General features: G+C 46.9%; 1 pseudogene; it reads left to right on the plus strand.

Annotated features, from left to right (window-relative positions):
* The first annotated feature begins 8,671 nt into the window (after positions 1 to 8,671).
* LOC126254346 (U2 spliceosomal RNA) lies at positions 8,672 to 8,844 on the plus strand (annotated as a pseudogene).
* Positions 8,845 to 9,058: the final 214 nt, after the last annotated feature.

Here is a 9,058-nt window from a genome sequence, read left to right on the forward strand (position 1 = left end):
TTACATGTGACGGTAAAATAAAAGTTTCACCAACGTAAACAGTGTCTCTGTTTTCTTCCCTACATTTTTTATTTGCTTCAAATCGATATTCTTTTTCCTCTTATCGCTTCTCTCTAACAGTATCGGCCTACTTGATTTTGTGTTTTTTCAGGGGAAACCGCATTTCTTTAGTAGCCGCCTTACACTAGTGTTGCTAACTAGAAAGTCTACTGCTTCTTTCAACTTCTGTTTAATTCCTTCCACTGTAGGCACACGTTTTTCAGAGAGATAAAAGTTGTAAACAATTCTCCTAACAACAGACTCATCAAAACTGTCAACATCTACAATTATTTTGCGTTTACGTTTTTTATCTGGTGTTTCAAATTATGTTTTCCCGCGATATTCCAATAGCTAGCCTGCGTTTAATTTTCTGGATAGTGCTACGCCTGTAGCCACTTCACCTCTCTGCTGAGCTCGCTCCACCGGAATGTTCATCCCCTGCGAGGACTCAGCCTCCATAAACATTAAAACGTTATGTATAATTTCCCGTGACTGACTATTCAGTTTTCTGCCTTTTAGTTTTGAAGTACTATTAGACGTCATATTCAGTATGAAGACACTGCGCACTAGTAATACAAATACCGAAAAAGAACACAAAGGTGGAACTTGTACTGTACTCATTACGGGCACACGTGGCACACTGAGGGCAGCCGAATGTAGTTGGGCAGAGCTCCACACTTCTGCGCATGTGCAGTGGCTATCCGGCTGTTTCAGAGTAACGGTCACGATGCTCTCAGATACCTGGCGCGGACTTTAACAGTTGCTGCCCGGGGAGCTCTGCACGCAACTGACAAGGGAACCTCCCCATCGCACCCCCCTCAGATTTAGTTATAAGTTGGCACAGTGGATAGGCCTTGAAAAACTGAACACAGATCAATCGAGAAAACAGGAAGAAGTTTTGTCGAACTATGAAAAAAATAAGCAAAATATACAAATTGAGTAGTCGATGTGCAACATAAGCCACATCAAGGACAATATAATCTCAGGAGCGCTGTGGTCTCGTGGTTAGCGTAAGAAACTGCGGTACGAGAGGACCTCGGTTCAAGTCTTCCTTCGAGTAAAAATTTTAACTTTTTTATTTTCTAGCAATTGACGTGTGTCAATTATCAAAGTTCAGGCACTCACATAATCAACTTCGCTCTCGAAAATTCCAGGACATGTTCAGATTTGCTTGGACATATGCAGGATTTGACACACGGAAAAAACTGGAAAACGTTAAAAACATATGTTTTGACAGAGCACAGGGAAAACTGTGTGACTGTGAAACTGTTGCATTCATTTGTTGCAGTTTATGTGATAAACTCATGTTTTCATCACTTTTTTGGGAGTTATTATCACATCCACAAGAAAACCTAAATCGGGCAAGGTAGAATAATCTTTTTACCCATTCGCCGAGTGTACAAGTTAGGTGGGTCTGCAACATATTCCTGTCATGTGACGCACATGCCGTCACCAGTGTCGTATAGAATATATCAGACGTGTTTTCCTGTTTTCGGTTCCCATTGGAGAGGAACGTACTTTCGTCTACTAATCGCACGGTTTTGCGGTGCGGTCGCAAAACACAGACACTAAACTTATTACAGTGAACAGAGACGTCAATGAACGAACTGACAGATCATAACTTTGCGAAAACAAATAAAGTAAAATGTTCACCCGAGGGTAGACTTGAACCAACGACCTCTCGTTCCGCAGTTGTTCACGCTAACCACGAGACCACGGCGCTCCTGAACTGACACTATGCTTGATGTTGCTTATCTTGAACATGGACTACTCAGTTTGTATATTTCACTATTTTTTCCATAGTTCCACACGACTTCTTCCTGTTTTCTCGATTGATCTGTGTTCAGTTTTTCAAGGCCTGTCCACTGTGCCATCTTATAACTAAATCTGAGGGGGGTGCGATGGGGAGGTTCCCTTGTGAGTCGCCATCATCAAATTCTTTACGAGACACTAATGGTTGCTCGGTTGTTTGATTTAGGGGAGGGGACCAAACCGTGAGCTCATCGGTCCCCTCGGATTAGGCAAGGATGGGGAAAGAAATCGGCCGTGCCACGTCAAAGGAATCATCCCGGTATTTGCCTGAAGTTGTTTAGGAAAATCACGGAAAACCTAAATCAGGATGGCTGGACACGGATTTGAACCGTCGTCCTCCAAAATGCGAGTCTGGTGTGCTAACCACTGCGCCACCTCACTTGGTCCGCAATAATGGTCTCAGCACCACTAACGATACTGTAGCGCTTTTACTACATTACTTGGTATCAGTTTTCAAGGACATGACCTCCCTGGACACAACTGCCAAGAGGTAGTATCATCTACCATTCTGTTTACGTTGTATCATGTGCAGTAACGGTGAAACAGGTCTATTCGGAGCTTGTTATTTGGATTTCTGGAATTAGTACATAATTTTGATGTCTCAAATGCTAAGCAACAATTTTGAATCGCTTATTATTCGCCCACCGTCTTTATGCTTGATTTTGTCATTGCTGCACAAGAGTGAGGAGAGCTGGAGTTCTATCGTTAGTGGAACAGGGAGACAGACGCCGTGCAGAGGACTCGTGGCAATGTAGACGTAAAGTTAAACGCATCTGAGTTTAAGTAAAATGATCTGTGTTTGAATATTGTGAAATAGAGGAGAAGTATTAGATTAGTGATTTAGAATGAAAAGAGTATGAAGAGGAATGAAGGTAGTGTTTTTTATTTTAGTGGTACTGCAGTAGCACGTAGTTAGGATTCATTGTTGAATGAGACATCCATATCAGGAAACTCCAGAGCCGGCTGGAGTGGCCGAGCGGTTCTATGCGCTTCGGTCTGGAACCGCGCGACCGCTAATGTCGCAGGTTCGAATCCTGCTTCGGGCATGGATGTGTGTGTTGTCCTTAGGTTAAGTTTAAGTAGTTCTAGGTTCTATGGGACTGATAACCTCCGCTGTTAAGTCCCATTAGTGCTCAGAGCCATTAAAACTTCAGATTTTTCATTAACGATTAAGTAATTTTCACTGTAAGATACCTCTCATGTTTATTAACGATTTGTCCAACATCTGTGAGTGTAAGAGCTTGGTATAAACGTTGCTCTCCGTCAGTGTTAAGAGTGTTGTAACATGAAATGCATAAAATTAATGATATGTCAGCTAATTTAAAACAGTTTGTTAAAGAAATCTTTCATCTAAGGGAATTGTCCACGTCCTCGATTCAAGTCATTTTTATTTGAAGAGTTTCTCACACAATGATGAGTATAAAATAGTTTACTTGTTCCCTGGAGCATTGCACTAAGATCTCAGTAACTGTAGTTAGAAAAATGCATCTGGTGCACTGGGAGCGGTGAGCACCGCGTTTCCAAGCAATTACTTTACTAGGTTCGATATTGGTTAAGATATTTTCATTTCAGGATCTGTTTGGTATGAAATTTATCAACGCACAGGGATCGTATCACGAACAGCAGTATTAGGCAGATCTTTAACGCAGAGACCACATTGTTTAATTAATGAGATTAATAGTAAAGTTCAGGATTTAATCAATTTGCACATTTTTTAGGTAGATTGTAAAACAGGGCCAAATTTATGGCATATTTCCTATTTGGTTTCTCTCGCAGCTGGAAATGCAGTCATCCAAACCTAAAGAGCAGCAAGTTACAACCCAGCCAGTACGAATTCAAAATTAAATCAAACCAATGCCCGCGCGGGCGTCCTGTGCAACTGTCGCGGGAACGCACGGAAGGTGAAGCGAGATAGTGGCGGATGCTGCCCACCGAACCGCCGAGAGAACTGATGACTCGACTCCGGGTCCGTCAGGAGAGGTGAAAACGGTACCTAGTGCAACTATTGACAGCCCTATTGAGATTGTCTCGGACCAGACGCCCGTAGTGGCAGTACCGCGGGCGGCGACTAGTGCGCCTGCTGTGGCCATTGATGTTGTCACTGTAGAACAAATGGTTCAAATGGCTCTGAGCACTATGGGACTCAACTGCTGAGGTCATTAGTCCCCTAGAACTTAGAACTAGTTAAACCTAACTAACCTAAGGACATCACAAACATCCATGCCCGAGGCAGGATTCGAACCTGCGACCGTAGCGGTCCTGCGGTTCCAGACTGCAGCGCCTTTAACCGCACGGCCACTTCGGCCGGCACTGTAGAACAGATGGAGGTAGTTCTTCCTACCCCACCCCCACCGGCAGATGACGCTAAGTCCCCCCGGCGTCGTCATAGGCGCAAGAAGGCGAGCCAAGAACAGCAGGCGGAGGAGGAGGGCGTCATACGTCCCCCTCCTGAGAGCAGCAGTGAGGCTGAATCTCAGGCCTCATCAGTTACACGCTCTGTTTCCGCTGACCGCTCGGACGGTATGCGGAAAACTGCTCGCCAATTAGAAGCACTCATTAGTTCATCACGAGACCGGGGAGCAGTCCCCGCAGAACGTAAAAATGAACAGGGTAGCGAACAGCCGCTGCAGCGCACTCGCACCCTCTCACATGCCGCTGTGACTGAGCCGTCTGCGCCGCCTGGTTCGGACTATCCCGCCGATGGGGGAAGACTGAACTGGGCTGACGACGAAATGCGTGATTGAGTGGGCTCGTTCCCACATGAGCTGCCTGGTATTTGTCTTTAATATCCGGGGTGATGTAGCAGGGTTACAGTTTCGATATTTACACACCTGCTTACATACGACCATGACCTTATCTGACTTTACCTTCTCTGTGTTGCTTTCTCATGCCTGCAATTGACCGTCAGCCGGGAGCCCTCTCCCTATTAACAGTAAATATCAACTCCCATCTCCAACCCAGTAAAACTACGCTCTCTGAAGGACTTTCTGCGCCTTGGTGCATTTGATGTTGTTTTTCTCCAGGAGGTTTGTGCCCCCTTTCTCTCTGACCTGGTTGGTTATGAGGCACTATATAACATCGACCCTGACGCCAGGCGGGGCACTGCTTTGCTATACAGATCAGAGTTAACTCCATCCAATGTTACAAAACTACCCAATGGTCGCGTTCTTGCGTGTATCATTCGGGATGTACTTTTTATTAACGTCTATGCTCCTTCAGGAGCTAATCACAGGCATGACAGAAGAACACTTTTTACGTCAGATATCACCCCTTTCTTGACAGCTCGTCGTCTTATCGTGTTTGGCGGAGATTTGAACTGTGTGGTAGCCGATGATGATCAGGTCCCAACGCCTATGAGGTGTGAAGCACTCGCTTCACTCCTTCAGGCGGCTGACCTTAATGATACGTGGCGCCACTTTCATCCCGCCTACAAACAATTTACTCACATCTACCCCACTGGAGCAAGCCGTATTGACCGTGTTTATGTCTCTGCTGATTTGCTTCCTGCCCTTTGTGCCGTCCAAGTCCTTCCTGTGGCCTTTAGTGACCACTGTGCGTACTCTTGCTCCTTGCATATCACGGGCCCAACCCCGGTTCCTCGGGGCACCTATTGGAAGATGAATACACTACATCTCCCAACGCCCGAACTACGCACTCTTGTCACGAAAACATGGCGGGATTGCATCGCTACTGCATCGAAGTCCCCTGCCACTGTAGTTTGGTGGCTCCGCTGTGCGAAGCCGCGGCTGCGACGTGTTATCCAGCAACATAGTCGCGAAGTCGCACACTGGAAGCGTAGCACATTAGACTTCTATCAACAATGTCTAAACGATGCACTTACCCCTCCTGCTGACAGATATGACAAGCTACGCATGCGCCTCAACAAAATTAAAGCGACAATCCTTCGCTTCTCTCGGGAGAAGGCCGAGGGGATGGTGGTGCGGTGCCGCTCCACATACCTGATTGAGGGCGAGAGGCCACCCTTGCCTCTGAAAGGAATCATGTAAAGAAGAACACCATTCAACGCCTTAAAACAGACGATGGTACGCGCCTCACGAACCATCGTGAAGTTCTCAAACACCTGACAGATCATTATACGCACCTCTTCCAGGATGTTGCGGTAGACGTCGCCGCCCAACGAGCACTTATCGGTGGGGTCCCAACTTCAATGGATCATCGAGACCGCGACTGTTTAACCGAGCCACTCACACTCGCTGACCTCACATCTGTCCTCCATGCCTGTCCGGGACAAAAATCACCTGGCCCCGACGGTCTCCCTTATGAATTCTACCAACAATTCTGGGACCTGTTAGGAGACCGCTTCTGCAAAATGTGCGAGGAGATTTTTGCTGGTTGCGAACTACCCGCCGCATTTCTAGCTGGACGTATTGCCCTTATTCCAAAGGTCACAGGTCACTGTCGAGCTAAAGACCTGCGTCCTATCACCGTTCTTAATACTGATTATAAGTTGGTGGCACGAAGCGTGGCCTCTCGTCTTAAACAGGTAATGAATAAGGTACTTTGCCCCACTCAATCATGTGGCGTTTCGAATCGAACCATCTTCACCGCCGCTTCTATATACCGTGATGCTGTCTTACCCACCGCCGACACTCGAACCCCGGCTGCAATTCTCTCCCTAGATTTCGCCGGTGCCTTTGACAGGATCTCCCACCCTTGCCTGCTGGCCGTTATGTCGCGGATGGGTTTTGGGGAGCGCTTCATAAGAATCATCCGGCACTTCTTGGATGGAGCAAATTCCACAATCGTTGTGAACGGCTGCAGATCACGACCAATTCCCATCAGACGATCAGTTCGACAAGGGTGTCCCTTGTCAATGTATTTGTTCGCTTTAGCGCTGGACCCCATGCTGCGTGACATCGGACGGATGGTCGATGGTATCGCTCTCCCAGGTGTCACCTTTCGCAGTGCGGCATACGCGGATGATGTCGGTGTGTTCGTCGCAAACGCTAGGGACATCGATTCAGTTCGCCGAGTTCTCAACGTTTATGAACGAGCATCCGGTGCCATGTTAAATTCCAACAAAACGGTGCTGATCCCGCTAGGACCACGATCATTGACCATCGAACGCCCATGGTACTGAGTTGTGGGGGAACAACGTATCTTGGGCCTTGAGGTGACTGCCTGTCCGCAGCGCATGTTAACACTCACGTGGAGGCGGCTTCTCACGCACATCAGAGGACTTTGCGTGAGTCACGCTGATCGACGACTCGACCTCCATCAACGAATCCAACTGATTAATACTTACATCCTATCACGGGCATGGTATGTAGCACAACTCCTTACGCTACCGAAACAAACTGGCAGAGCCATCTCACAAACAGTATATTGGCTTTTGTGGCGGCATGCACTGTTCAAAGTTGATGCACAGACTTGTACACTGCCAAAGGTCGATGGTGGCCTTGGACTCATTGACTTTCCCCGCAAACGTGCGGCCCTCCTGATTCATCGTATCGCCACTTTGCGTGAAACTGACCCAGGTGGGACAACAGCGGTTCTTTTCGACCGTTATCGCCCACAATCGGCGCGTGCACCAGTATGTTTGACACATATTCCGTTCCGGATGACGACAGTCAAGGACTATTACCTCAATCAAAGTTACGTTCTAACAGTGGCCACTGACAAGGCACGCACGTCGAAGCACCTTTACCAGGCACTTCGAGGCCAGCCCACACCACATAAATTGGAGGACAGACGACCGTCGGTCATCTGGCACCAAGCTTGGGCTAATATCAACAACCCAGCCCTTCCCACGGAAGTTTCAGCGCTATGGTATCGTGTCGTAAACAATTTAATAGCCACTAATCATCGCCTGGCGGCCATCCGCCTACGGCCCTCGGCTGCTTGCGGCCGATGTGGTGACGTAGACACCAGAGAGCACCGTCTCTTATGCCCTCACGTCACAGAAGTGTGGGACCTTGCACGAGTGCTATTAGCGCTGATCGGTGGGACGACACCAGACAATGTGTCAATCGACTGGTTCCTTACCCCTGATATTCAGACCAACCCCCGAACGCGACGTAACGCAATGGTGTGGCTCTTGGGCCACACCATTTTCACAATCTATGACCTTTCCCTCACCGATGCTGTCTCTTTCATGGACTACCTGTGGAGCCAGCATCGCCTGGCGGAATCTGACCGGAAATATGACACTACCTTTGCAAGATTTCTGAAAGTTGCAATGGTTCATGGTTATCAAAAGGTGTTCCGGGTTGACTACGGCACCTCGTCCAGGAATTGCCTGAGTTTACCCCTGGAGCTATGTCACTTGGACTTTCAAACTACCCTTGACTTGCCTATACCCAAGATTTGACATTGGCCTTCTGGGCATCACTAGAGTAGACTATTCTATAATACTAATGATATGACAATTGGTAACATGGGAATTGTGTGAACTTTGTATGGAAAATTATTGGGACATTAGAAAACACGTAATCTATCTTAGAGGATTATTACTTCGTTAATTGTATGGGCGATGGGATTATCTCGCCAGTTTCGTCTTCATTTGTGTGTGCTGCCGTCCCTGTTTTTTATTTTGCCTTCATTTCTGTCTTTATTTCTTTCTTCCTTTTTAGTTTCTAAACTCATCACTTGCTTCACACCTGCAGAGAGAGGTGTATTTCTGAGTAGTGTGTCGTCGCTCCCTGAGGCATAGCAGAGTATGCCTCCGCTTTTATTTTCGGGTTATGGCAATAAGTCTTGCTACTAACAGCACCTTGCTTTAAGTGCTGTGTCGACACTAGAGGATGGCGGCAATTTTGGAGAGGAAAAGGTAGGGCTACAGGGGAGGAAGGAGGCAAAAAAAAAAAAAAAGAGTAGTATCTGTTCTTATCAGCTTAATATCTGATACGTCCTGCATCGCGGGACCAGAATATTAAACTCATTTTTGGCTCATGACGGAGTGCTAGGGGCTTGCTCCACCTCTGTTGCGGGTTGGCCCGGCATTGCAGAACCGCCGGGATCGGCCCACCTAAAATTAATTAAAACACAGCCTGAAATCGGTTGATGTTCTGCAGTGATCAGATATTCCGCTGGTGGCAAAACTTGTCGTAGTTGTCGATGTGCCCAGTAGTTAGCTGCTTAAAAATTAAAAAAAATTGTTTTTAAAGGAAACTTTCAAAGGCTCTACAGCATTTCTTTGAGAAACACAAAACACTGCTGCAAACAAAAAAAAAATGAAAGGAAATTT

The sequence above is a fragment of the Schistocerca nitens genome, chromosome 4, assembly GCF_023898315.1.
Source record: "Schistocerca nitens isolate TAMUIC-IGC-003100 chromosome 4, iqSchNite1.1, whole genome shotgun sequence".
Lineage (NCBI taxonomy): Eukaryota > Metazoa > Arthropoda > Insecta > Orthoptera > Acrididae > Schistocerca > Schistocerca nitens.